The 27,953-nt window shown below is 35.4% G+C and overlaps 1 protein-coding gene and 1 non-coding gene across 5 annotated transcripts in view; both read left to right on the plus strand.

Moving 5' to 3' along the window:
• Positions 1–27,953, plus strand: part of KCNQ5 (potassium voltage-gated channel subfamily Q member 5) — a 539,817-nt gene that overhangs the window by 74,235 nt on the left and 437,629 nt on the right. The gene's annotated exons all lie outside the window — the stretch shown is intronic.
• On the plus strand, positions 18,338–18,443 carry LOC121030116 (U6 spliceosomal RNA). The gene has a single exon (XR_005790064.1). It is a non-coding gene; the product is annotated as a U6 spliceosomal RNA (small nuclear RNA).

Consider the following 27,953-nt stretch of genomic DNA (forward strand, 5'->3'; position numbering starts at 1 on the left):
TTTTTTTCATTGCTTCCAGAATACATCTATTGCATAAGGAGTAAAGGTACATCCATAATTTGACAGATAGTTATTTTAGCACTAATAAATAATTGACATTTCAGTATCCCATTTTAGTGACTGTAGTGATAAACTCTATTAAAGATGTGGATAACCAGATTATTGCTACTCACCTTTCTAAAGTGTTATAGTTGCAGTCAATCATAGTATCGTTCTTTATTTTCATGTCTTGCCATGTTCATCACTGTGATGCTGATGGGATATTCTTAACTCATTCTGTAAAACTAATATGCTATAAATTGGGTGATCATTAAAGTCAAGCAAGGTTGTTTTGTGATTTCATTCTACTCAAGAATCATTGAGTGACCTTTTCACTGTGAAGCAGTATTACAGAGAGTATTGATTCTGCAGCTCTCATACAATGGTTGTTTTTACCAGCTATTCAGATTTTTCACATATCTGAATTCACATAAAACTTCTTGCGTATGTATTTCTGGGCACCATTTGAAATGAGGAAGGAGCAAGTGGGATGCAGGAGGTGGAAGGAAGGGCCATGTAGAAGAGTTATAGAATCAAGTAACTCATTATGGGTCACAGCTGTGTTTATTTCAGCATCTTCTCCTGAAATTTGGAATACAAATTCTAGGTTTATTCCTGGAAGAACATTTTTCTCTTAACTATATGCAAAGAAAGCAGGTGAGGGCAGCAAAACAAACTGTAATGCAAGATGAATTTCAGAATTGGAAAATTTAGAAGAAATGAGGAAGCGAGGAATTTTGCTCTAGTCTTCCTTCTGATATGAAGTAGTATTTATCAGATGACTGTGTCAGGTTCAAACTAACAATGGCTGGAGATGAGATCAGTGGCTCAATGCTGACAAACTGCCATTTAGAGATTCGCAAAGTGCTCCACTGGCCAAAAAAGAATTGAAACAATTCCTTTATTCATGTCCGCTGATGAAGACCTTGCTTAGCTCTTCTCTTGATCTCCAAAATTAATGATTTCGGTCAATTTTTTTTTTAACTATAAGAGTTAAACTATCCTACTTGACTGATTATATTATCAAGTTCATTAGAAGAATGCCAAACCTCCAGCTTCATTGTGAGCTATATAAATATTACAATTGAAGAACAAACAATGTCTCTGCTACTCTCAGAAATTTATAATTTGAGGAGTTGAAGTAAAACTCAGGATCTTTTAATCAGATGATTTTCATTCTTAGCCACTTAGTTTGGTTTATGTTGAGATGAAATGACTAATTTGAACTTTGCTTAATTTGAAAGTTTAACATGATATAGATTAGGCCTAAATATTCACATCTTGGAGTGCTCCTTATTATTTACACTGTTAAGTTAAATTTCTGTGAGAAAAGTAGTTAACATTTTTTTGAGTGTTAACTACGTTTGAGGCATACTTTCCATACTGCACACCTCACTTTTTATACATTATTTCATTATTCCTTATTTTTATTTCTAAAATTTTTTAACATTTATTTTTTGAGAGACAGAGAGAGACAGAGCACAAGTGGGGGAGGGGCAAAGAGAGAGGGAGACATAGAATCCGAAGCAGGCTCCAGGTTCTGAGCTGTCAGCACAGAGCCCAACACGGGGCTCAAGCTCATGGAGCATGAGATCATGACCTGAGCCAAAGGTGGATGCTTAACCTACTGAGCCACCCAGGTGCCCCTTATTTTTTATTTCTAACTCTTCATTTGTAAAATGAAGATAATAACTAGACCCATCTCAAATGCTTGCTTAAAAATTAAATGAGATTATTTATAGTCTCACTTTGAACAGTAGAGAGTAAACACTCAATAAGTGTAAGATACTAAAATCAGCTATTTTGATAATCAAAACAGTCACATGAGAAAAGCATTATTATTATTACAATTTTTAGTAAACAGGTAGTTCACATAGCTAGGAGCTGGCAACACTGAGATGCAAAAAATCCCAGTTATGTTTGGTTTTAGAGTCCAGTCCCTTCATTCAAAGAGCTAAATAGAAATTAATTTTTTTAACTTTAACATACTCCAAATTATTCAAACAAACCCTGACAGAAACATCCCCATCCCTATCATCACTATCCTAGCTCCATTCAAGCCCATCAACTCTGTCCTATTCAGTTGTTTTTCTTTTTTGTTTGCTTTAAAGACTTAATCGGGTTTAGATAGAGTTTCTCTTTTTAGAACACAATATCCAATTCTGAGGTTCTCAACCACAGGTGCCAATTGTTAGGTGTGTCACAGGTAATTTAATTCAAAACAGTCAAATAGTACAATAAAGAACTAACGTTTACAAATGACTCTGTAAGCATAAATTATAGCGTATACAAAATCATCCTTAAAACAACATCCCATTCACTCCATTACAAACTTATGTTCTTTCTTGAGAGTGAGAATAGTCTCCTGGGAATCTCACATGAACTGCAGACCTATAATCTGCTCATGCCTGCAAAAGGGTCTTTCATGTCATCCATCACAGTTGCTGGGTTGAAAGACGGAGAATTGGCTGAGCAGACCCTCCCCCCGCCCTCAGCTAAACTTCCATGGAGGTTCCCTTCCTAACTGAACTGACCAGGTGAATCATCACATTCATCAGATATCCTGTCAGTTTGGGATCAAATGACATGTTAACTCTTCTATCATATGACTACATTACTGCTTTACCAGGTTCATTTATGGTGTCAACTCATTTTAGAAGTACATCATCAACACCAACCTAAAGTTCCAGGTGGGAGTTTAATACCAAAAATATGGGGGGAAATTTTAGTAGCTTTGTTAATGACTCTCTGAGAAGATTGATAAATTGTATTCTGGTGGACTTTGTAGAAGGCTCAAGGTAAAAGCATGTTTAGTGAGAACTTTATGCTCATGAAAATTTAGCCAGCAATCCAGAAGAATCAGCTGAATTTTTTATCTTTTTGTACAAAGGTTAACCAAAACGCACACAATATTTAAGACTTTTTATCACAACTTTAGACCCTCTGAAACAAATTTCACTTGGTTTAACTTTTTTTTGCTTCTGATAAGCAAGTACCAAATACTGTGACCCAGTTTTTCAAATAAAATACTGTCTAAGAATTGGTAACAAATTTCACACTTTTATAAGTAGGCAGTATTATGAATTCTATAGCTAAGAATTATTTTGTGTTCCATGCATATGGCAGAAAAAAAGAGTATTGTGGACTGTTTTTTGATGTATTAAATAAACTCTGTATTACATCACTATACATCACTACCAGGAGAATGTTCAACTAAGTTGCTAAATTTTTTCCACATTAGAAATTATAGAATAATCTAGGGGCTCCTGGGTGACTCAGTCGGTTAAGCATCTGACTTCAGCTCAGGTCATGATCTCACGGTTCATGAGTTTGAGCCCCATGTCGGGCTCTGTGCTGACAGCTCAGGACCTGGAGCCTGCTTCTGATTCTGTGTCTCCCTCCCCTCAGCTCCTCCCCTGCTCACACTCTGTCTCTCTCTCAAAATAAATAAAAAGATTTTTTAAAATTAAAAAACATTATAGAATAATCTAAAACACTAAAATTATAAAACAATTCATAACAAATACAGTATTATTTTCTTGACTGAGGTTCTAAATTGTACATGTTGTCCTAGATTATTTCCTCCTTCAGAGGAAAGCCAGTATTCACAAACTATTGCCTTTTCAATGAAGATGCATTATAAGGGTGAAAGTGAGGCTGAAAAAGTATAAAATACTAAATTCTGTGTAGCAATGTGAAATGCTTCTCAGATAAAAGGTAGGAATCAAATGCAGTCTCCAGTTCATGCAGCTCAAGGGAAATAAAGGTGGGAATTCCTGAATTATTGGTCAACTTGAAAGAAATATAGATTTTTTTAATGAGTATATAAAAAGGTTTAGGAAGCAGTTTTTTGCAAGTGATAAAAAAAAGTATTAAGTTCTTGGAATGTTGCAGTAAATAGCTAAGGTTCACGTAGAAAAAGATGTGTTTTTGAATTTCAAGGAACAAAAACTCCCTTTGTTTTATTTCACTCTCTGTGGAAATACTTTAAGACTCAGCCCCAGGTCTGTGTGCAACAATCAGATCAGTGTGACTGTTGCTCTCCCATGTCCTCAGCACGTGACTCATTCACGAAGAACATTGACAAACAGATTCTCATTGTCAAGGAGTATGCATTACCCTAGACTTCATTGCAATTGAAGAAAAAAATGGTGACTTTACAATGAGATTTCATTTCATAAAGCTATACTTTTGGCAGACGCAAGTGAAAAACCATTATTTATATTTATTATTGTTGTTCCAAGTGTTCAGCCTTATTATCTCCATAGAATCAGCCATGATTCCTTTTAAAAATACTCATCTTTCTCCTCCTCTCCATCCCTGTTATTTCTGACCTGCCTCAAACCTATTCACTCTCCTATTTAAACAGCCTCCTAACTGGATTATTCTCCTCCATGTCTTCCTCAAGACAGCCACAAGGGTGGTCTGTTAAGGTGCAGATCTGTTGCCATTACCCCTTTGCTAGAGCCCTGCAATGACCTGCAGTTCAGCAGACAGAGGACAAGCGCTAATGAGGGCAGAGCACAGCCCCTCTGTGCAGGAGCAGCCATCTCTTCATCTACTCTCCCCTAAACTCGGACTCTACTCCAGCAATCCTAAACTACTTGCAGTGTCTTGCCCTTTGCATCCTCTGCCTTTGCCCATGCTGCCCTTACTGCCCATCCTCTTTCCTTTACTCCAATTTCTCCCTTAGACTCCACTCCTAAGTCACTTCCTCCAGATGTGGGTCAGGTGGCCCTTGTTTGTGAGCCCATGGCCTGCGCCTGTCTTCTTTACTCCACTTCCATGTTACTTTGTAATGATTTGTTAAGTGTCTGCCACCCCCAGTAGATTAATTTGGGGGGGATAAAAACAGTGTCATAAGAATCCAACAAAACCAGAAAGGGCTGAAAATGTCTAGTGAAACCATTTCTTAAAAAATATTTCATTTGGCCAGAACCAAGGTACACAGACTTAAATTCTTACAAAGAAGCATTTGCAAAACTAGCAAGTTCAGGTGGTTTAGATACATGTCAGCATTTTAAAATATTCCTTCATTTGGTCTGATTTTTAAAGCATTTTTCTATTTATCCAGTTCTGTTTGGAATATGTGTTCTAATTTTCAGTTAGATTGCAAGAATGTACATGGCCCTGCAAAGGAAGTAATTACCCAGGATGAGGACATTTGATATATTTGCTGTTCCTGTGAAACTTGTAAAACTACTCATTCGAAGAGATTTTCTCTTAAAATAAGGTTTTAAAATAGGGCAAATTCAATAAATCGTTTACTTGTGGCTACTTTTAAACACCAATATTTTGTACTCCATTTTTGTGTGCCTTAAAATATATGACCAAGCCATACTTTTCTATAAAAATAAAACTGAATCCTACCTACTTCCTTCTGAATACTGATAACTGCACATAAGGTGTTGTGTTTTTAAATTTTATTAATAGCTTCTATTCTAGCCTTGAGCTTCACATTTTTAGATATGTTTTCATTATCATAATTAGGTTTTGGGAAGATCATTTCCTATTTTCTTCTTTTTTTAAATGTATGCAACACAAATCTTTAGAAAAAATATTTCTCCTTATATTTATAGAATGACAGTGAAATCATGTTAAGTTTATCAAAAAAGATTGTTTTTTAATACCCATAAGAACCAAACCGAAATATTTGCAAGTCATTATTTAAGTCTTTAAATAATACATTAACAACATGCAGGTTCTTTTTTATGTCTTTGTAAATTGCCCTGTTTCTCATTTGTCAGAGATTACCCAGTGAGAACCCTGTAGGGATATCTGCAAGAGGTGCTTAATAGATTCTTTTAGGCAACAGCAATAATGACCTTCTTTCCTTAGTACAATATGGTTAGTATTTTTCCAAAACGTGAAAATCATGTATAGAATTATATATGAATGCCAATATCAACTTTATGATTAGGGAGACTCCTTCCTAATAAAAAGGGAACATATAAAATATGAGTTTACATTTCCATATGTCTAGTTCTTGCTTTTTAAAAAAGGTAGTCATGGCTTTTCTGGAGAATAATTGTTGTATGTGGTGGAAAAGTTCCTTCCATTCATGTGAAATGTAAAGTTTCCTCTTTGCTTAGAATTACCATTTTTGTAATTGGGAGGGTTTCTTTTTTAAGTGGATTGCTATTATTTCATCTGTATGTATTTCTGACTTCCAACTCCATTCTATTACATTATCTTTTGATTTGGTGATACTGTATAAAACATACTATTTCTTTTCCTTCTTCTTCTACTCCATTAAGTTCATTGCATTTAAAAGAAGATTACTGTACTATTTCATTAAAATATAAACATTATTTACAGAGAAGATGTTACAATTGAAGATTTGATTATGTCCCCTCAGTTTAGAAACAAAGAGAGAGGCACTCCAGTGCCTACCCAATAGCCTAGCCCAGCTTCCAAGTTATTTCTGACTTGACTCTTTCTTGGTGTCTTTCCTCCAAATAAACTGATTTAGTCAGTGTTTCTGCAATAACATCTATTCTTTTCTGCCTCTCTGCCTTTGCTCAGTTTCTTCCACCTGATGTGCTTTCCTGTTTTTGAGCCCAATCCCATTCACACCAGTGCCCTTTACCACATATGTGATCACTTTCTTGGTACTCGCATCCTGGGTGTCCTAAATAACTACTTATTCACTTTGATTTAGATGGCTAAATTGTGAGGACAGAATCCTGGGTCAGTAGAACTCACTGCATGCCTATCAATCATCAGTAAATTTAAACAGCAGAAGCTAAAGCTAGAGTATGTCTTTATATTGAATCCATTTACTACTTTTGTCAGTGTTTGGTAAGTGTGAATAGGAAAAATACTTTGCCAAGATATAGATGGTAGGATTGCCTCCATAGATTACAAGAAATACTAGCTGCTGCCTTTTGGAGACTTTGTATTTTATGAGTAAGAACACTTAAGTAGGAGCAGGTTGAAATGTCATAGTGCATTTAATTGTGCAAGTATTCTTAAAAATATGCCCAGTGTTACTGCTGGTGGGAATGCAAACTGGTGCAGCCACTCTGGAAAACAGTATGGAAGTTCCTCAAAAAATTAAAAATAGAACTACCCTACAACCCAGTAATTGCATTACCAGGTGTTTATCCAAAGGATACAAAGCTGTTGATTCGAGGGGGCACATGCACCCCGATGTTTATAGCAGCACTATTGACAATAGCCAAATAATGGAAAGAGCCCAAATGTCCATGGACTGATGAATGGATAAAGAAGGTGTGTGTGTGTGTGTGTGTGTGTGTGTGTGTGTGTGTGTGTGTGTAATGGAATATTACTCAGTGATCAAAAAGAATGAAATCTTGCCATTTACAACAATGTGGATGGAACTAGAGTGTATTATGTTAAGCAAAATAAGTCAATCAGAGAAAGGCAAATATCATATGACTTCATTCATATGTGGAATTTAAGACACAAAACAGATGAACATAGGGGAAGGGAAGCAAAAATAAGATAAAAACAGAGAGGGAGGCAAACCATAAAAGACTCTTAAACACAGAGAACAAACTGAGGGTTGCTGGATGTTGGGTGGGGGGATGGGCTAAATGGACAAGGGGCATTAAGGAGGACATTCATTGGGATGAGCACTAGGTGTTATATGTAAGTGATAAATCACTAAATCCTATTCCTGAAGTCATTATTATACTATATGTTAACTAACTTGGATTTAAATTAAATGAATAAATAAATAAAAATATGCCTAGGATTTTTACTGTCAAAGTATTTTTAAAATAAAACATGGCCAATGAGATAAATGAAAATTTGTAAAACTTACCTTCTCCTCCTGTAGGAGTTTTTGTCCCTTTAAAAAGTGAGGTTGGGCAGCAGGAGATTTTCTAAGCAATTATCAGCCTTGATTTTTGAGGCAAAAAGAGCTGTTAGATTTTGTACTTTAATTACTTCAATTCAAGAGCTAATTTGTTATATTATTGTTATAATATTGTTATAATATTGACAGGCTCAAATTCCCTGAAATAAATGATCAAAGAAAGAAGTCTAGTATAAGATTAAAAATGTTTTTCTTTTTGATACTGTTGTCTTACTCAGAAAAGAAGATTTTTGTGTGTGAAAATTTAAACAAGAGAAAGAATAGCAAACTATTAAAATGAGGTATTATGTTTGCATAAATTATTTTTGAAAAAAGTATTTGATAAATGTTTACAGCATAAAGAGCTTCGTTAATTTACTTTGAAATTTTAGTGAAATAAGGGAGCAGATAGCAGAAATATTAAACGTCATAAAATTAAATTTGGTTAAAATGCCACTAATAGTGTAATTGTATTTTCTCTTTTTAGAATGAATTTTGAGTGGCTCAGAAAAGAAGCACCTTATTGACCACTGTAAATCTGGCTGTTGTTATCTTTCCTCTTATCAAAGTAGGAGCATTAAGATACTCTGAGTATAAAATGTGAAATGGAAATGTTTTCTGTTTAAGTTTGAGAGATTCTGATAAATTTAATAATTTATAAAATATCTTGTTATAATTGAATTTTAAAAGATGTCTGTTTAAAGAATCAAAAAAAGATATATTCACTCATCCATTAGACATGTACTGGTGCTTTCTCTTTGCCAGACACTGTGGTAGACACTCAAGATGGAGAGATGAATTACAACTGTAATTCCTCAGAGATTTGCAATACAAAGGGTGTAAATAAATCTATAAACAAATAAATACAATAGAAATAGTAAATGTTATGTAAATGTGTGTACGGGATATGGTAGAAGCATGAAGATAGTGACCATACTTGCCCATGGCCTCATGATAGGTTCTAAAATATTTATTATATATGGTATAATATATTTATATAAATGCATGTCTTTATAGTTGCAAAAATCTGAGAACATATGTTAATGTCTGTGTATGTACATATTCATATTTTCAATCAGTTATGAATATCAGGCCATAATGGTTTGTTTCATATTTTTCTCATGCCCAAATCACTTCTTGATATTATATTAAGCAAATGAAAAAGCACATCAACTCCATTAAGCAATTAAATCTTTATTTTAGTAAATTCCTATGTGGCACACTAAACTGGTGTCATGATGGCCTTGAAAGTATCAAGGTACCTTCCTAAAAGATAGATTTTCTGTAGTAATCTGCAAGTATCATCTTTCTATGTTCCTTATCAAAAGAATAATACTTACAACCACATGTAATAATTTTCTATGCTCATTAATATTCATAAACATGAAGATACCCACACCAGCATAACCATCCTGCCTGTATTGTACTTAAGCTATTTTAGGGAAAATGTATTAACTTAATTGTTTCTGGTGTCCATAACGGGGAAAGAGATGTCTAGGTAACATGGTCATATAAACTGTGAGTGTGTGTGCATTTGTGTATACCCATTTAGACATGTATACCACCTAGGGTTTCCAATTGGGAATGGCAGTTCAACTTCATAAATGCTTTTGTATGTGTATTCACAAAGCCACCTGATTCTCTTTAAAGTATTACCATTTCCATTACTAAATGTGAAATCTTAAATCACAGATGTTGCCCAATCCACTGGAGAACCAGTGTTGATACTTTTTTTGTTAATATCAGGGCAGAAAACCTAATTAATTAATATAAATCAGTATCGATTTGTATCAATAATAAAAGTGTTCTGTATATGATAATTCTGCCTTCACTGGCAGGCATTATCCAGTTTTTGATTATGTGTGTGTGTGTGTGTGTGTATGCATGCATGTGTGCTTATTTCAGAACTTTTTAAAAATGAAATCATTATGTGGTATATCTGGATATAGTAGGAAATGAAATAAAGTTTATGTTCATCAATAGAAATGAATATTATTGAAAAATATCCAAAAATAGCCCTTAAGATAAATTATAACTAAGATAAAATGCTTAGGAATGTTTAGTTCATTACATGATTCTCCTGGAATTTAAAGTATATATTAATCAGAAAACAGTTAATCAAGGACAGAATAGAAATGAGTTACCAATTAAAAATTTTATATGTATATGTTTAATTGTTCAGTAGCTATAAAACTTACTAACAAAATCTGAATCAAAAATATTCTTTTTCTACTAGCACTCCAAAGCAAGTGGACAAGTGGTCAGGGTCTATAGCTGACATGGCATTTACTCAATCAGCTAGTACAGCCAACAGTCTGACTCTGACCTTTACCCAAAATCAGCTCCAAAACTATATAGCTCTTCTTGTTTTCAGATTCAGACCTTCCCCTCCATTTCTCTTATCAATCCTAAAGCTGTCGTCCCTACCTTTGTTGAGTCTCATCATCTGCTGTTAAACCACTCATCCAGAACTTTAGACTGCTTTTGAGGAAATCAATTTTTAAGAAATACACCTCCTGCTTAGCCAGACCTTCTATTTCCCCCCGCCATTGACATCCTGTCATATTTCCAAAGTAACTGCCTTCTATAAGCTCCTAAAGAGTTCTTACCTTTTATCTATTTCTTTAGTTTCTCTCATACTCTTTTTACCCAGATTTTTGCTTTGGACCTTTGTGAATATGTTGTCCATGACACCTGAAATGTACTTTCCTCTTAATATTGTCTTTCCAAATCTCATCCAGTCTTCAGAGCCCATGCCTAGTCGTGCCTTTAAGAACTCTCCCCCATGGGTTCCCCTCTGGATACTCTTTTAAGCCACTCAGGTATTTATTAGCAATACAGGACATCTAGAACTAGTGATAAAGGTTTTCTATTGTACTTCAGTGCTACTGTCTCTGTAACATGGACTCAGCATTTTAAGAGAAGAAGCCATGTCATATTCTTCTCTTAATCCTCATTAGAACACAAAAAGACATAACAGGTCCTCAAGAAATACTCATTTATTGAGTGTAGATTACAAGGATCATTATGAAACTTTAAAGCAGTCGTTTTCAATCAGGGGCAATATGGGACATTTGGCAATGTCTGAAGACATTTTTACTTGTCCCAGTCGGGAGGGAGATCCTCCTGGCATCTACTAAGCAGAAGCCAGGAGTGCAGCTGAACGTTGTAACAGTGCACGGGAACACAACAAAGAGTTATCCCAACCCTCCAAAAGTCAGTAGTGCTGAAGTTAAGAAATCCTGCCAAAATAGGTGTTAAATTTCACAGTAAACAATCTAAAATCTTATATATTTCCTCAAAAGCAAGAACCTTTAGGGATTAGGCCATGGAATGCCATTGTATGCATTTCTTCTCTTCTTACCACTGATAATGGCAGATCAAATAAATGTTCCAAAGACAGCCAGAGGTGATTTAAAAACACTTCATTAAATATTCACATGGCTACCAACACAATAAGATCCAACATAAACTGAGTCTACACCACATTTATCAAAACATGGTAGGGACCACCTTATTCCTTTTATTACAACTTTCTTCATCCTAAATTTACTCGGATCTGTGCTCCTCAGCAGTTTTTACCCATTCTTATTCATATTACCTTCTGTTTTTGTCAACATATGTTTTGATATTGAAATTGTAATTACAAGTAAGTGTCAAAGCATTCATAAATTTGACTTTTTGCATGTATTAACACATATTTCATATGTATTAAGATATGAAATTAAAGGGAGTCAGGGTAGGAAAAATTGAGAAAAAATTTGAAATGTAAAAAGGAAAATTCTTTTTAACATCTTAAGATGTTCTTAAAGACATGAAATTATTCAGAATTTTACCTTATTGCAAAGAGAGAAAAAATATTAGATTTGAACTTACTAAACAAATACTTTTTTCAAACTTTCTTCTAAATGAAGGGACAAATCAAAATAGCAAAATTATAGTTCCTCTTTTGACTCATGTAGTTTTCAATAAGTAGTTGGGTTGCTATCAGGGTATTTTTGGAGAGAAAGGACGTGATTCTCTACTGAATTACAAATATTACATATAAAGTTATTGTTGCACCTATTCATGACACATTCAAAAATAATATATTACCTAAATATAATATTGATCAGTTTTCCTCCCTTTCAAAATCCTCCAAAAATAAAACAAGCATAGAAAAAATTACTTGGTTTGGAGTAGGAGTCACTCTAAATGTGTGCTTTTATTGCCTTGTTTTTAAGACCTTTATTTTAATCCATGCAAAACATCTAAATAATTTAGTCCTGGAATCCCATTCATTGGCAAACTAAAAGACCATCCAAATAAGTAATCTGGGATTACTCTTGGTCCTTGGAAAGGAAATATTTCTAGAAATAAAAATACTGTTATTCTCTTTTTCCTGTAATTTTCATAGCACTCTGATGGCAGTTTTATGGCCACTAACAGAGATTTGGCCCAGAAAACCATGTTTAAACTGAGGGTGCACCCCTGCTAAATCAAAATGAATTGTGAAATAGCTAGAAATGCCACAACTTCTCTTCATGTTCTGCAAATTGTTTCAAGATGTTTTCTATAAACTTGCACTACTTTTGCTTTTATTTCTTTTTACTCATTCATTCAGCAAATATTTACTAAAAATCAATTTACTAAGAATTTACTAAGAATATAAAAAGAATATCCCATGTACCAGTCACTAGTCTTACATGCCCAGTCACTGGTAAGCATGGGCACACATTCTTCCTGTTTGACAGAGATTACAGTCTGATAGGGCAAGTAGATAAAGATCAAATAATTATATAAATAAAGACTTTTTTTATTCATTCAGGAAACATGCATTGAGTGCCTCCTGTTTTTCCAAAATGTTCTAGACTTGGGGGACACAGTGCCAAAACCTAAGAAGCTGACCTTCTGGCACGCAAAAAAACAGTAAGCAAATAAAAATAGATAGATATTATCATGACAGGTGGTACTATGAAAAAAATTAAGTTATATGAGGGCATAGAAGATTGTGGGGATTGGGGTAATATGTTTCAAGACACAGTGGTCAGGAAATGTTAGAACAGAGACCTGAATGAAGAAAGAGAATGAGTCCTGAGAAGAGAATTCCAGGCAGGAAGTGACTGACATATTAGGGAATCCACAAGGGAAATGGGGTGAGTGAGGGAGAGTGGTAGAAGATGAGATCAGAGTGATAGGAAGGGGCTAGATCTTTTATGTGGCAAATACCTTTGGTTATTACAAACTGTGCAGAGTGCTTTATAACAAATACAAGTGTTAAAAAAAACAGATAACTGAGAGCCTAAGCTAACCTGGGGAATTAGAGAAGGCTTCTGTTGGGGATTAAATTGTGTCCCCCCAAATTCATATGTTGAAGTTTTAATTCCCCAATGTGATCATGTTTGAAGATAAGGTCTTGAAAGAGGTAATTAGGTAAATGAAGTAGAAGGGTAAGATCCTAATCCAATAAGACTGGTATCTTTATGAGAATACAAAGAGATACCAGGGACCCATGCACACAGACCAAAGGCCATGTTAGGATTCAGTGAGAAGGTAGATGGCCATTTGCAAGCCAAGGAGAGGTGCTTGAGGAAAAACAAAACCTGCCAACCCTTTGATTTGGACACCTAGTCTCCAGAATTGTGAGAAAATAAATTTATATTGTTTAAGCCGCCCAGCCTCTAATGTTTTCTTACAAAAGCAATAGCAGACTGATACAGCTTCCATGAGGAGGTGACCTTTGGGCCAAAAACTGAAGGAAATATAGGAGTTAACCACTTGAAGTAGCGTAAGGTAACAGTATGTGCAAGGACCCTATGTTTGAAAAACATATAGTGTGTTCGAGATTCCGAAAGCCTGTTGGCTGCAGCTCTGAGAGCAAAGATAAGAACCGCACATGGAGAGATGGAAGAGGTTGAAGGAAGGTAAATCATACAAGATCTGGTAGGCTCTCTGAAGGATTTTGGCTTTTATCTTAAAGGGGCTCATATGATCAAAAAGATTTGGCATTTTTAAACATCTTCTGGCTATGAAAATTGGAGTAGGGAAAGAATGAGTGCAGGGAGACCACTCTAAAGTCCCAGAGGGATGGTGAATAGACTAGACTGGAAAGGAAGCAATAAAGATGGAGAGAAGTAGATAGTTGCAGATGAAGCTGACAGGACAAGGATTACTCCTACATCTTTGGGCCTTGCAGATGGAAGGAAGTTGATTCCACTCTTGAGATAGGGAACACTGAATTCATAATTTTATCTCCAAACCTAATCAGTTCCATTTTGAACATGTTGAATTTGAGATGCTTCTAAAATATCCAAGTGGAGAATGAGTAAGTGGATAAATCTGGAGCTCAGAAAACAGATGGAAGCTGGAGATATAAGCTTGGGGTTCACCAGCATATATATAGTAATTGAAACTTGCTGTAGTTTCAGTTCTCTAGAGACAGGGATTTTATTTGTTTTGTTCACAAATGTATCCCAGGTGCATGGAACAGTGCTGACATATGGGAGGCACTCAATACATATGTGTTGAATGAATTAATGAATAGATTACCTACAGAGAGCATTTCATATGAAAAGAGAAATAGGTCTAGAATGAAACTTTGAAGAAAGCAACATTCATAGGCTGGGTAGAACTTACGGATATACAACAAAGGAACAGTCAGAAGAAAATCAGTAAAGTCTGAGGTACATGTAGCCAGAGGAAGAGTGTTTCAAGAAGAAAGGTGAGTTCATCCTCTGCAGTGAGTGGCATGCAGCAGCAAGCCTAGCCCATGAATGAACACTTCTGAATCCTAATGGTTTTAAAATACTTGAATTTATTTATCACTGTTGTCAATCTTTGAATCAAAAAAGATTTGATTTCTTATGTGCAGGATTTACCTCAGATAATAACAGTCTCTTGGAACCACATCTCTGACACATTCCCAGAATGGGTGTGTATATAATTTCATCATCATTCCATGCATTAATTTATGATCATAACGACAGTTGCAAATAACGTATTTGAGTAATGGAACGCCAGTAGCTTTTCTTGACAAATGCATTTGAAGTCTTCCCTCTGGATGAAAACTCAACCGCTTTTTGCCTTACTATCTCCTCCCCTCCCTCTTTTTATTTCATTCTGTGCTTCCCTACACTCTGCATAACAAAGACTTTATTAGCTTCATGAATAACCACATGATAAGTCATAATTAAGACCTGAATAAATGGTAAAAAATAATTTTATTTCACCACCTGTATACTGTCTACAAAAAATGTAGACTGGTTAATTAATTAATTTATTAATTTCCAAAGTTGTGAGTATAATTTGTGTAATCCTAGTTATTCTCATATAGATTCTCCACCTTGCAGAAGAGCTATATGGAACCATCTGGGGACATTTCTTATTCTCATGACCATAGTTTTCTTATAGCTGAATTAGGGTCATGGACCTCAACTGAGAGATCAAGAATATTCAGCAGAAAATCCTGCCTCTCCATTTCTTCTGAATGGCCTCTTTCTTGAGGTAGATGACCCACTTGACTCTTATTCATTATTAGCAATACAAACAATAAGGAGAAAAGTCATTAAGTAGTCCTTGGTTTTGATCCCAACTGTGGATTATAAATATTTAGTTTAAGGATAATTCTGTTTCTTCCTCCCTGCTTTATTTTTCTTCAATACACTTATCCTACTTGAAATTTTATTATATGTTTTTTACTTTATTTGGTCTTGGATTATCTTCCAACGGAAAATAAGAACAAGACAAGAACATTGTCTCTCTCAGCTTTGCTGCATCCTCACACTCAAAACTATGCCTGACATATTGCAGGAGCTCAGTAATATTTACAGGATAAATAAATAAATAGATACCTAAATCCTGATGGTGGGAAGTAGATATAAAATGCTGGTTGAGTTTGCTATTTAGCATGAAATGCAATTCTTGATATCAAGTCACACATTTGAAATATAGGCAAACTTTTTGGCTTTGGATTTAACATCTTTAGCTGACTTCTCCTAAGCACCAGCCCCACATTGGATGTTTCCACATGAAGATCCAAAAGGTGCTTTGAACTCAAGGTATCCCACCCAAACACCCTTCTTTTTTGTTTTCTGCCCCCCACCCCCCACAACCCTCACACCTCTTCCTCCTCCTCAAGGCCTTCTTATCACCTTTTACCTACCTGCTCCTTTGAGTTATAAAATCCCTCTCCTTCTGATACCCAACCTCTCAACCACATGGCCCCTGTCATGATACATTGGATAACTCCCCTTTCCTGACAGTTGCAAGGCCTCCTAAGGACTTCTGGTGCCTCTAGTCTCCCTTTTTTTCCAGTCGATATTCCATATTCCAGATATTCCACACTTAGCAGTGTGAATATTAGCTAATCAATACAAAACATTAAGTTTATTGTGTGTGCATTCTAGGTTCAAGGAATAGTCTAAGGCCAAATGGGGCTCTTTGTCTTACATGAGGGCATAAAGACTAGATATGCTCATGTCACTGTCCTTCTCAAAAATGTTCAAAGACATTTTCCCATTTACATTCAGTAAAACTTAATCCCTTAAAATGATATTTCCAAACTCTTTTGCCTTCCTAGTTTTATATCCAATCCTTCCTATGACCCTAAACACAAGCACTCTACATAATTCCTGTATTGTTTCTAGAAAGGGTATGCACTTCATCTTGAGTTGTGACTTTCTTCATCTCGTCCCTCTGACTGGAATGGATTCCTCTTTCCCCTTACCCACATGATAAGATCCCTTTCATTCTCAGATGCCTAACTCAAATGTCTGCTCACCTATGAGCCCTTTTCCACCACCACAGGAAGAATTACATCTTTTCTGTTTGCTCACAGCCTTCATTTAGTCCTCTGTAAGAGCACTTATATCTGCTATGGAGTAGGTTCTGAGCACCTTAGAGACATGCTCCTGGTGAGTTCATTTTTTGTTTAAGGGATCTTATTACTAAGCCTTAATTTCTCTACATATTTGAGATTTCAAGTTCATATCAAATAATGTCTGTCTAAAGTATTCCTACCTTTCCTCCGATATGTTCTATTAAGTGCTAGCCATGATTGTGCAACACTACAATAACTGCTATGCTCTATTTCTCTAAAATTCTCCATCCTTGAGCTGTAGCAATGAGGAGCTTTTTATAGCCCATTTGGTAGGAAGACTCACACCATCTTTAGAGTTCAAAATGGAAATGGATCCTCCACTGCGCTGAACAGATCCTCATAGAACGTCCTGTGCAATATGGCTAAATACTTTGCTTTCCCGTTTTTTGCTAATGTAGCTCAGGAGCAGTTGCTTGTGTACTTTATGCCAAATAATCATGTGGTTACAAAAGGACATGCAAAAATCTCTTTTTGTCATAAATATAGATAGTGGTAACCTCGGGTATTATTTGGTAGCTAGGGTGATTTCACTAATGACCAGCAGATACAGAGCTTAATTGTCAACTGATATATGTCAGAACTCCATATACTGGCTAATTTCCATCAGTTTCTAAATGGTAACTGCTAATGTCAAAGCAGTTCAAAAACAGCGAAAACTTGATTTCCCCTTAATATCCTGAGAATCATATTAATGGGCACCAGGGAGTCTGGGCAATAAATCTGATGGATTTTTGCTATCATATTTAGAATACAAATTAATGCTAGAAACAGTTTTCTAACAGGAGATAATAAAGGAAATGGGAAAACAAAAATAAATGTTACAAAGAGGAAAAATACAGTCTCTGTGAGCAAATTAATTGCTTTTGTAAATTAGATGGAACTTTTTAAATCTAGGCAAGAGTTTTAAAATTATATAATTTAGCTAAATAACATAGTATTTGTTCCTACCATCAAATATTTGTCTTTCTGTTGGGGCCAAAATTGATGTTTAAATATGTTTTATGACAAAGAAGTGGTTGCCAAATTATTTACTAGTGAATATTTCTTTAATTGGACTGAGGTAAGTGAGAATGTGATTCATCCCTAAAGTGGCCAATTTCAGGCAGGGTGGGTGTGAAGACTGACTCCCATCTCTATACCTACCAGTGAGATCATTAGAGACATGCAGTGTTTGTAGCACACAAACTGGACAGTATCTGGGTGTGTTCACAGTACAACTACACAATACGGGTTCTGCCAACCTGTCCCAAATCCTCAGGCCAAATCCCTTGAGGCCCTGGCTTTCACCTTGCAGATTTTGGCTGTTAATGACAGTTACAATCTTGTACACCAAAGGCTTTCAGAAAATGTTTGTGCTTTGATTATGACAAAGACTTTCTTGCTACAGAGGTTTAGACAACGTTCTGAAGCATAAGATGAAATGGGTAATGAGCAGAAAAAGCCAAATGTAAGTTTTGCTGAGACCATTTCCTGCCTTCACATGGTAGTGAGTCTCCTTGGTTTCTCACTAAAATATGAAGAGGATGGATCCTCTCCTTGGCTGAGGACATGTACTTGCTTAATAGCGTATGTAATTTACTTTGTTGGGTTTTTTTTTTTAATAAAAATTGTATATACTTGTGCTCACTTTGGAAGTATATGTACTAAAATTAGAATGATATAGAAAAGTTAGCATGACCCTCTCACAAGGTTGGCATGTAAATTTGTGACGCGTTCCATAGTTTTATAGGAAATATAGTTAATAATATCTAACAACTATGGTGACAGATGGTAGCTAGATTTATCTCGATGATCATTTTATAATGTATATAAATGTTGAATCACTATGTTGTACACCTGAAACTAAATTGTATGTCAACTACACTTCAATTTAAAAAAGAAATTCACAAACAATAGGTGTTTAAGAGTTCCCTTCCTTAAGATTCCATGAATCACATTTTGTGAAGTTGAACCAGACAATTTGAGAGTAAAGTGGCTAACTTATTCCTCTCAAATAATCTACATAAAATATAATATTGCTAACTAAATTCTATTTCTAGGCCAAAAAAATATATATTTAAGATGTATAACATTGTGTTTTGATGTACATATATACTAGTGAAATGAATACTATGGTCAAGATAATTATCCATCTCACATAATTACCTTTTCTGTGTGTGTGTGGTGAGAGTACCTAATATTTACTCTCAACAGATTTCCAGTACACAGTGCTGTGTTGTTAATTATAGGTGCCATACTATACGTTAGATCTCTAGAACTTATTCATCCTGCAGAATGGCTTACTTTCAAATATAGACACATATAAATTAAAAAGGGGAAATCAATTATAAAATCACATTTATAAAACATCTTAAAAATAATTCTTGTGGTTTATGCTATTGTATTTTAATGTTGATTAATCTAATGCTATGAAATTATAATGATATCTCTTACTGAGTTCTTAAAAAGAATAATTGTTTCATAGTATCTGAATATCCTAATATTATCTCAGTTTTTCAAGTCTTGAGAAATATTGTATCTACAAATAATTTTTCTCCATAGCGTGTATCAAAATTCAGAAGTTCAAGATTGATGTTTCTGGTATAATTACTTTTATATTGTTACATGTAAAATCGTGGAAATATGCTTGAGATCATAATTAAGCACCTATTTCAAGTCAATAAGAACTCTTGTACAGTTTGTTAAGGATGAAATACAGTGAGAGAACATTTGACTTGTAACATGAGAGTCCATGCCCAGAAACATTATGTGTATCATAGAAAAACTAATGCAGTGGATTTTATGTTTTATTTTAATTTTGAGAAATAGATAATTGCTTAATAGATAGATAATTTTCACATGGAAAGTATGTCATATGATTAATAACAGATTAAAAGATAGCTGATAAGCTCATTTTAATATTCTCACACAGTAGTGTTCAAATTTAAATCTTTTGGTGTCTTAAACTTTCCATATCCTTCCTGATGTTTTATTTAATGCAAATATTTTTATAAAATATGCACACATATTTAAAGAAAGTACAATAGCATATTTATAAGAACTTATGATGATAATTTTACGAAAGTCATCTAATAAATGAAACCTCTACTCTACAGAACTCTTAAATGATATGAAAACATCAAGAAGCCTTGAGGCACCTGGGTGGCTCATTTGGTTAAGTGTCTGACTCTTGGTCTTAGCTCAGGTCTTGATCTCAGGGTCATGAATTCAAGCTCTATGTTAGGCTCTGTGGAGCCTACTTAAAAAAAAAAAAGCATTAAGAAGGGTTAATATCTGGGGTCTTACACAAACAAATAGATAACAAACCACATATGTCTACCTAAAAATTAAAAGAAGTAATATAAAGAATTGGTAGTGGAGGGGGAAAATCTAAGTTGAATTTAAAGAAGTAGATCAGATCAAACACAGGTCAATTCTTCTTTTCCTATAGACCTTCTTGGGGACATAGATCCCATTGTATTTAAAATTTGAATACATTTTATTGGCTCATGGATTATTTAGCTCTGTTATTAAAATTATATTTCACTTCACGTCATTTGAAAGATTTGCAGCAATGTCCTATGTCTGATTTCTTTAGGAAAAAAATAATAAAGTCTTAAATGCATCTTTAAGGGATAGGGTATTGAGATTCAAAAATACATTTCAGTAAGACAATGTGAGTTGATCTTAATAGTTACCATAATAAGTTTTCTATTTACTCAAGTGATATTGCTATTGTTCAAAATTATTTTAGAGCTCTTCTTTTGGTTTTGCCTTTATAACCAAATTATGAACCACATTAAAAAAATTTCCAGTATGTTACAGTTGCATCTTGTTCTTAACCCAAATGCCATTGCCCACCTTAATTATTTATACTGTTTATCATAAGGGACTCCAAATATCCTTTTATAGCATCCCACAATAAAATTCATTCTTTGAGTAAATTTAAAAGAATGGAACACAGTTCTGAAGGAAATTAAAAAGTAATTTTGAAATACTTAAAAGGCTATTCATGAGAATAAATGAACATATAACCTTATAAAGTAACTATTTTATAAAGGAAATCAATTATTTGGACGTATAAGGTATGGTATGTGCATGTAGTCATATGTTTTTATTCATATATTTACTTATGAATGAACGACCATAATAGTGTGAAAAACTATTCTTAGCATCAAGGAGGCATTTTAAATGTTTCTCTTTTTGTTTTAAGGTTTTTTGCTTAGTTGAATATTCATTTAGCTTTTGTGCAATACCAAATGCAGTGGGTGAAAACCTGCTTTAGAGGCTTCTCCATGGTCTTTAATTGTTCATCTCAACAGAAGCTTTACTTTGTGCGAATTAATTCTGGGCACCACATTTTGTAAAGGCTGGGTCTATAGCCGCAAGATTAAATTTATATTCACGTTTTTATGGCATAAACAAGACCACTTATGTTTGGTTCACTGTTTTGTGGCTGTCATATTACTCATTATATAGTAGGTGTTCAATTACTGTCTCTTGAATGGATGTCAGATGTCAGACACACACAATTTGTCATTTTTAGGTTTTCTAAAAATGTTATTTGAGAGACATGTTCAACTTTGGTGAAACGAGATAAAATTATATTTTAACAAAAGCAATCTTTAAAGAAGAGATTGCAGGGATGCTTATTCATAAAACATACAAACCTCTTCTTCTTTAGCCACTCTTCCCCAGTGCTACCTCAAAGCAGCAATTTAAATTCATTTATGCATTTTATCTACACAATGTTTATTAAACACCTACTATAAGCCAAAGAGTGTTCTAGGGACTGGGAAAATAGCTATAAACAAAATAGAGTTCCCACATAATTTGCATTTTAGTGGGGGCAAATGATGATTCTTGAAGATATTGTAATGTATTTGTGAGCATTGTTTTTGACTATTGACAAAATGTGAGTAATGATCCCAAAGCAGTGGAGTCTCACTGGCGTAATTTGGTGAGCTTCGTAAACTGTATCACAAAAGAGAGTGCTTTCTACCCAGTTTGAGCAAATCTAGACAATCCGGATGCCTAATACCTAATGTTCTTTCACCAGTGTTAAAATGGTTTGCTTAAGAGGAATGGTTGACCACTTTGGATTTCTCAGGAGTTGCCAAACAATGTCTTCACTGAGGGGTCATTCTTGGATGACATATGCTTTTAGAAAATAATACACGTGAAGTGTTAGTATAGGAACACTTATTTTTGGTACATTATCTAATAAAGGCTACAGACTTTGGGCTTTTAATCTTAGTATTAGCCACATATTTAAAGAGTAATGGACAGAGCATCACCTAAGTAAGTCTCTACTTAAAATCCGTCTCCATGAGGCTGCCTGTAGATATTTTAATGTGTATTTAAACCACAGAAATAAAAACTGGGTGAATACTTCTGTTTATGCATTCATGAATGAATTTCTCTAAAAACATGAAAAATTTCTCTAAAAACATGAAAAATGCTTCTAGTACTAAGAAGGCTTTTGAAAAATTATTTCAATTAAAGGCCATTTGTTGAGTAGATATTCACTCAGCTGTTGCACTACAGTAGTAACAACAGTAGCTAGAATCTGGCCTTGGAGTCTTCCCTAGCATGACCTAGCATGGCTCTCTTTCTGCCAAACATCACACTGCCAATCCTTAGCTGTAAATCTCTAGAGGGCAAAGACTGTATTTTATATGTGTACCCCTTCCAATCCCTACAGCCACCCCAAAACATACACAGTGCCTCATGCATGGAGTACCCGTATGTTTTTACAAATTGGTTTTGGTTAAGAGCTATAAAGAACCTTTTCTTCTTCCTTGCTTTCTATTGCTAAAAATTTCCCTTGAGTAGCTTTCCTGAAAAACTGAGGTTGCCCTGGCAGCAAGCATTTACTTTTTTTTTTCTAAATTTCTTTTGATAACTGGGATCTTATAAAAGAGTTCCTCTGAACTGATCTCTAAGAGAGTTTGAATAGTTATGTCACAAACGTGGGCCTCATCCTTTGCTGGTCTGCCTACTCTGCTTGCCACTTTTCCATCAGCAGTTGGTGGCATTCAGCAGCAGCTGCCTTATCTTTATCTTGCTTTTCACTTGAAGATTTGGGAGCTAAGCCAGGTCTTGAGATTGTTCCCTTCTGCTCCTTTTTACGGTCTTATTTGAAATCCTTTCACATACTTGGGGGGTGCCCAGAGAAGGAAGGACAAAAAAATGAGTTTCTCCCTACTCCCCAACATAAGTCCCATTTTAAGTCTGCTTTTGTAATTACTAGTATTTCATCAGTTGCTCTTTTTGTATTGAAATATAAAAATAATCAGGGCGCCTGGGTGGCTCAGTCGGTTGTGTCCAACTTTGGCTCGGATCTCGCAGCTCATGAGTTTGAGCCCTGCATTGGTCTTTGTGCTGTCAGCTGGGAGCCTGGAGCCTGCTTTGGATTCTGTGTTTCCCTCTCTCTCTCTGCCCCTCCCCCGCTCATGCTCTCTGTCGTCTCTCTCTCAAAAATAAATATACATTAAAGAAATTTGAAATGCAAAAATATTCTGGCTTTGTTTTCTAAAAATAACTTCTAAGAAATGGTTCAAACATGGTTGTAAAATGGAATCAGTGAAAAAGAGATACTACTGGGATCAGAGGAAAGGATATTCATTCATTCATTCATTCGTTAAAAAACTGTTAAGCATCTACTATTTGTTTGGATCTGTAGGGCATACAAAGATGAACAAAACATAATTGTACTCCCTTAAAACATGCAACCTAGGTGGATAAATTGGAATCCTGCCCTGTACCAGCAGGTATCTGAACTCCACTCAGAATTTTAGACCCCTATACTATGCTAGGTTTCAGATGGAAAAGTATTATTCTTCCCCTGGAGAAGTATTTTGGAAGACTACTATAGTCTCCTTTCCCCAAAGATGAAGGACACTGAGATGGAAGACAGAAGCAGAGATCTCTCCAAGATATTAGGCATCCCTTGCAGTTCCATTCTACCTGCTACTTCCCAAAATAACCCCACTAGGAAGCCTCTTCTCTCATATGTTCCTCTGAGTACACCCCAAACTTCTTACGTAATGAAAAACCAAGAGAATAAAAAAAAATTAACTAACTGAAGTCCAGCTATGTGCCAGCAATATTTCATTCAATTCTCACACCAATGAGATGAGGCAGATATTTTACTGGTGAAAAATCTGGGTACTGAACCACCAAGCCAAGTCAGGATTCAAAACCAGGTCCATGTGACTCCAAAGTCATACAGATTTTTAAAGTTATAACTTTGTGGTATCCTTTGATGTCCTTCCTATGAAGGTGGCATCTTTTCTTGGTGGTGGTGGCCCAGTGGGCCCTTTGTGGGTAGCTCTTCTTGGTTCGTCTCTTGTCTCTCTGGTTACTCCCTTGCTTCCTTGAACAATTCCTCAGGGTTTGGGCAGCACAGTGTTACTCGGTCAGCATCATCTCCAGAACCTTCTAGTGTTGGCAGCAGTTCTCCAGACCTCTCCCGAGGCACTTCCTTAAGGACTGACACCCTCATCTTGGGCCCTGCTGGCTTTATGACATACAACCAGGATCTTTCACCCTTGTCCCAGGCTACTGAAGAATGTGGCAAGAATCTCCTCTCTCTCTTAATTCCCATCCTTCCTATGCCTGATGTATAAGTAAAGCCTGGTGGTGACTCAGTAAATGTTGAGTCAGTGTTAGAGATTTGATCCAAATCCATGTATTTGTCTGGCATCCAAGGCAGCGCTCACTATCATTCCACCATTTGGTCTCTGGAGTGTCCTTTGCCCCATACCAAGGAGCTTCAAAACCTGTGCTTTTGAGTCATTGTGTCAGCTTTTTATAATCTTACTATTTTCTCCATTGCTTGTTACTTCTATAAAAGTGAGTGCACAGCTCACTTAACCTTCTGGTAGGTTTGCTGCTTTTAATCTGTCATGGAATGGATGCTTTTCCATATTTGACCTAAAATGAGAGATGACAAGACTCCTAGGGCAGGACTCCTCTGCATTCACTTAAGTTTTTGAATCTATCAAATTAATTGTTGTCTGTTCCAAGAATTTTTTTTTGCTTCCTCCTTTACTCTCAACTATATCATATTATTCATGTTGCCGTATTCTTGGAATAAGTGGTAAAGGATATTTTCTTCTCCCTTTGTTCCCACAGATTCTAGGCAAGTTTTGAGCATGCAATTTTCTTCAATTTCTTTCTTATTTAGCCACTTTTCAGCAAAAGAGGTTTCTGCTAATACATGCAAGTCCCTTTTCAAGGAAACCATGATCAAATCAGTGTGGAGTGATATGTGATGTTTGATGTGACTCATAAGTGCTATAATCATGAACCTCCTGAAAGTTTGAAACAGTGAGGGTCTTAGAGATTATTTTGTCTGGTCCTTTTATTTTCAGGTCAGGAAAATGTAGACCATGAAGATGAAGGGCTATGTTCAAGATCCCAGAGATAGTGCTCCGAGAGCCAGGATAAAACCCCAGCCTCTGCTTCTTAGTTCATTGCCTCTCTCTCTCTCTCCACTCTTATTTCTTCTCCTTCTTAGAGAGAATCAAGTATATCTATTAAATGATTATACAACTCATATTTAAATTTATGAGTATAGTAGTTACTATCCTTTGGGTTAGCATCCTGTAGAGGAGAAAGCCACAAAGTAAGAAGTGTATAAATTTAGAAGCCAGATAGACAATGACCAAATACCAGGTCTATCATTTTCTGGCTGTAATATTGGACAATCTGTTTAATTCCCCTAAACTTCAATTTTCTCATCCATAAAATGGTTATAATAATAAGCATGGAGTGAGAGTTAAATGAATTGAGTTAAATAGTGCTGAGAACAATGCTGGGCCTACAGTAATGTGTCCAATAAGAGAGATGCACAATTATCATATGCCTTCTTCTCCTTTATATAAAACAAGGAGATTTTCTCCCTTTATACTTAAAATAGTGACTTTTTGTTGTATTAAGGTTACTTTAGATTTTTGGTAAGTCCTACAAACAAGTTTGTAAATAGGTTTAAGTATGCATTTGATTTTCATGGTTTGTTTTTCTTTAATCCAGATCTGATTCTCTGCATGGAGTGGCAAAGAAGTGAGTGTATACTTACAAAGGATATTTAAGTGTCATAGACCAGCACTTCTCAAAGCACGATCTTAGAACATCTGCATAAGAATCACTTGGGTGGTCATTTGAAAAAAGGAAGATTCCTGGACTCCACAACAGACCCAATGAATAAGAATCTCTAATGATGAAGGGGTCCAGGAATCTGTTTTATGACAAGCTAAGTATGATTTTTATACACTCTTAACTATTGAGAACCACTGCTATAGATGAATCATCCTAAATGTCAGATTAGTCAACCTAAAATATTACTTTTAATTTCCTTGTTCAAATAATCTTTAGTAGTTCTTGGTACTCTCCAGTTTGGCAAGGAGGGCCATCAGGTTGTGTGAACTTGCCTATTTAGTCTTGTGATAGGCTGAAAAACGTCTTCCAAAAGATGTCCATGTCCTAATATCTAGAATCTAGAAGTAGAGTACCTTAGAATATGGCAAAGGGACTTTGCAGATGTACTTAAATTAAGGATTGTGCAGTGGACATTATCCTGGCTATTGAGGTGAGCCCATGTAATCACAATGGTCTTTATAAGAGAGGCAGGAGTATCAGTTAATATGTGAAGATAGAAGCAGGAGATTAAAGTGATGGCAGGGAGGGGTACTGAGCCAAGGAAGGCATGCAACTGCTAGTAGCTGAGAAAGAAAATTAAACAAATTCTCCCCTCACAGCCTCCAGAAGGAACCAGCCTTGCTGACACCTTGACTTCAGCCCAGTGAGAGTGATTTTGGACTTATAATCTTAGAACCATAAGATACTAGATATGTGCTATTTTAATCCAGTCTACTTGTGGTAATTTCTTGCAGCAGCAATAGAAAACGAATACCTTTGTTTTCTCCAAGTACTCCTATTTTCTAGTCTTTGGCTCCTCTCTTGGTGGTCTTGCCCTCTCCCTGAACATAGTCTTATGCTTTCTCATCTATGAGCTGTGCTCACTTGCCACCTACCTGGCATGTTCTTTTTTGTTGTTGGTGTTCTCCTTCTGTCTGTTATTTGACCACTTTTTCAAAGATCCTTTCTCCTATTTGCATAAAAACCTTCCTTGATCCTCCCAGCCAGGAGTGATTTTCCCTTCTAAGGCAATCAGGACCTGTGCAATTTATTGTGCACCCAATAATGAAAGCCTGCATCCAGGAATGGGTAAGCACAAAATCTCTCAAATCAGAACTCCTAGATGTAAATCCTGATTCTACCACAACTACCTTAGAGAAGTTTCTTAAGCCCTCTAAGTCTCAGTGTCTATTTCTGTCAACCTAATAGGATCATGAAGTCTAGAGATGCTTCCAATAAAAGTGAATTGGCATGGTAGCTAAATCAGAGTAATGACTTTTAAATGTGTTGGTGATAATATGAAGTATCGTTCAGCATATCTCTGATTATCATCTTGAAGGGCTATTCAACCACACTGTTTAAATTTTAATGTGCTTGTGGTTTTTTCTGTATCTGTTAACTCTTTGGAAATAAGCATGATAATAAAACAACAGTAACAATAATAGCAAAGTGAAATAATGAAAGGAGCATGATTTTGGAAGACTTTGTTTTAGTTCTGGCTTCACAATTTACTGGCTGTCTTGAAAGAAAGTGAGTTTCTTCAAAAAAAAAAGAAGTTGAGTGTCTTCTTCTGTAAAATGGGAATAATAATGGTATTTACCTCTTAAAATTGATTTCGGGATTAAGTCAAATGATCAATTTAAATCTTAGCACCTAGAACATGATGAGAGTTGAATACATGTTAACCATTGTTAATGGGAATCAGTTATTCAATTTTCTTTTTACTTGTCTTTATTCTGTTATTAATCTTGATATTCCTGGTACTTTATATATGGCAATAATAAGATAAATGGGAGGAAGAAAATTGGGTATATGTCTAATATATGGTGCTTTGCTATCAGATGTGTTACAGACTATGAGTCCCACAAGCTTTTAGGGCTTGCTGTTGGTGCAATACTCAAATGACAAAAGTGTGCAAGAAACACAAAACTTGGCTACTTTCTTTCCTCCCTCCCTCCTTACCTCACTCTCTCCCTCTCTCCCTTTTTTCTTTCCTTCCTCTCTTTCATCTCAGGTGATTGTATGAATAGTTTGGTATTTTAAATACTTTGTTGGTTTTTTTTTATTTATATATGAAATTTATTGTCAAATTGGTTTCCATACAACACCCAG

The sequence above is a fragment of the Herpailurus yagouaroundi genome, unplaced genomic scaffold (assembly GCF_014898765.1).
Source record: "Herpailurus yagouaroundi ecotype Mexico unplaced genomic scaffold, PumYag 139, whole genome shotgun sequence".
Lineage (NCBI taxonomy): Eukaryota > Metazoa > Chordata > Mammalia > Carnivora > Felidae > Herpailurus > Herpailurus yagouaroundi.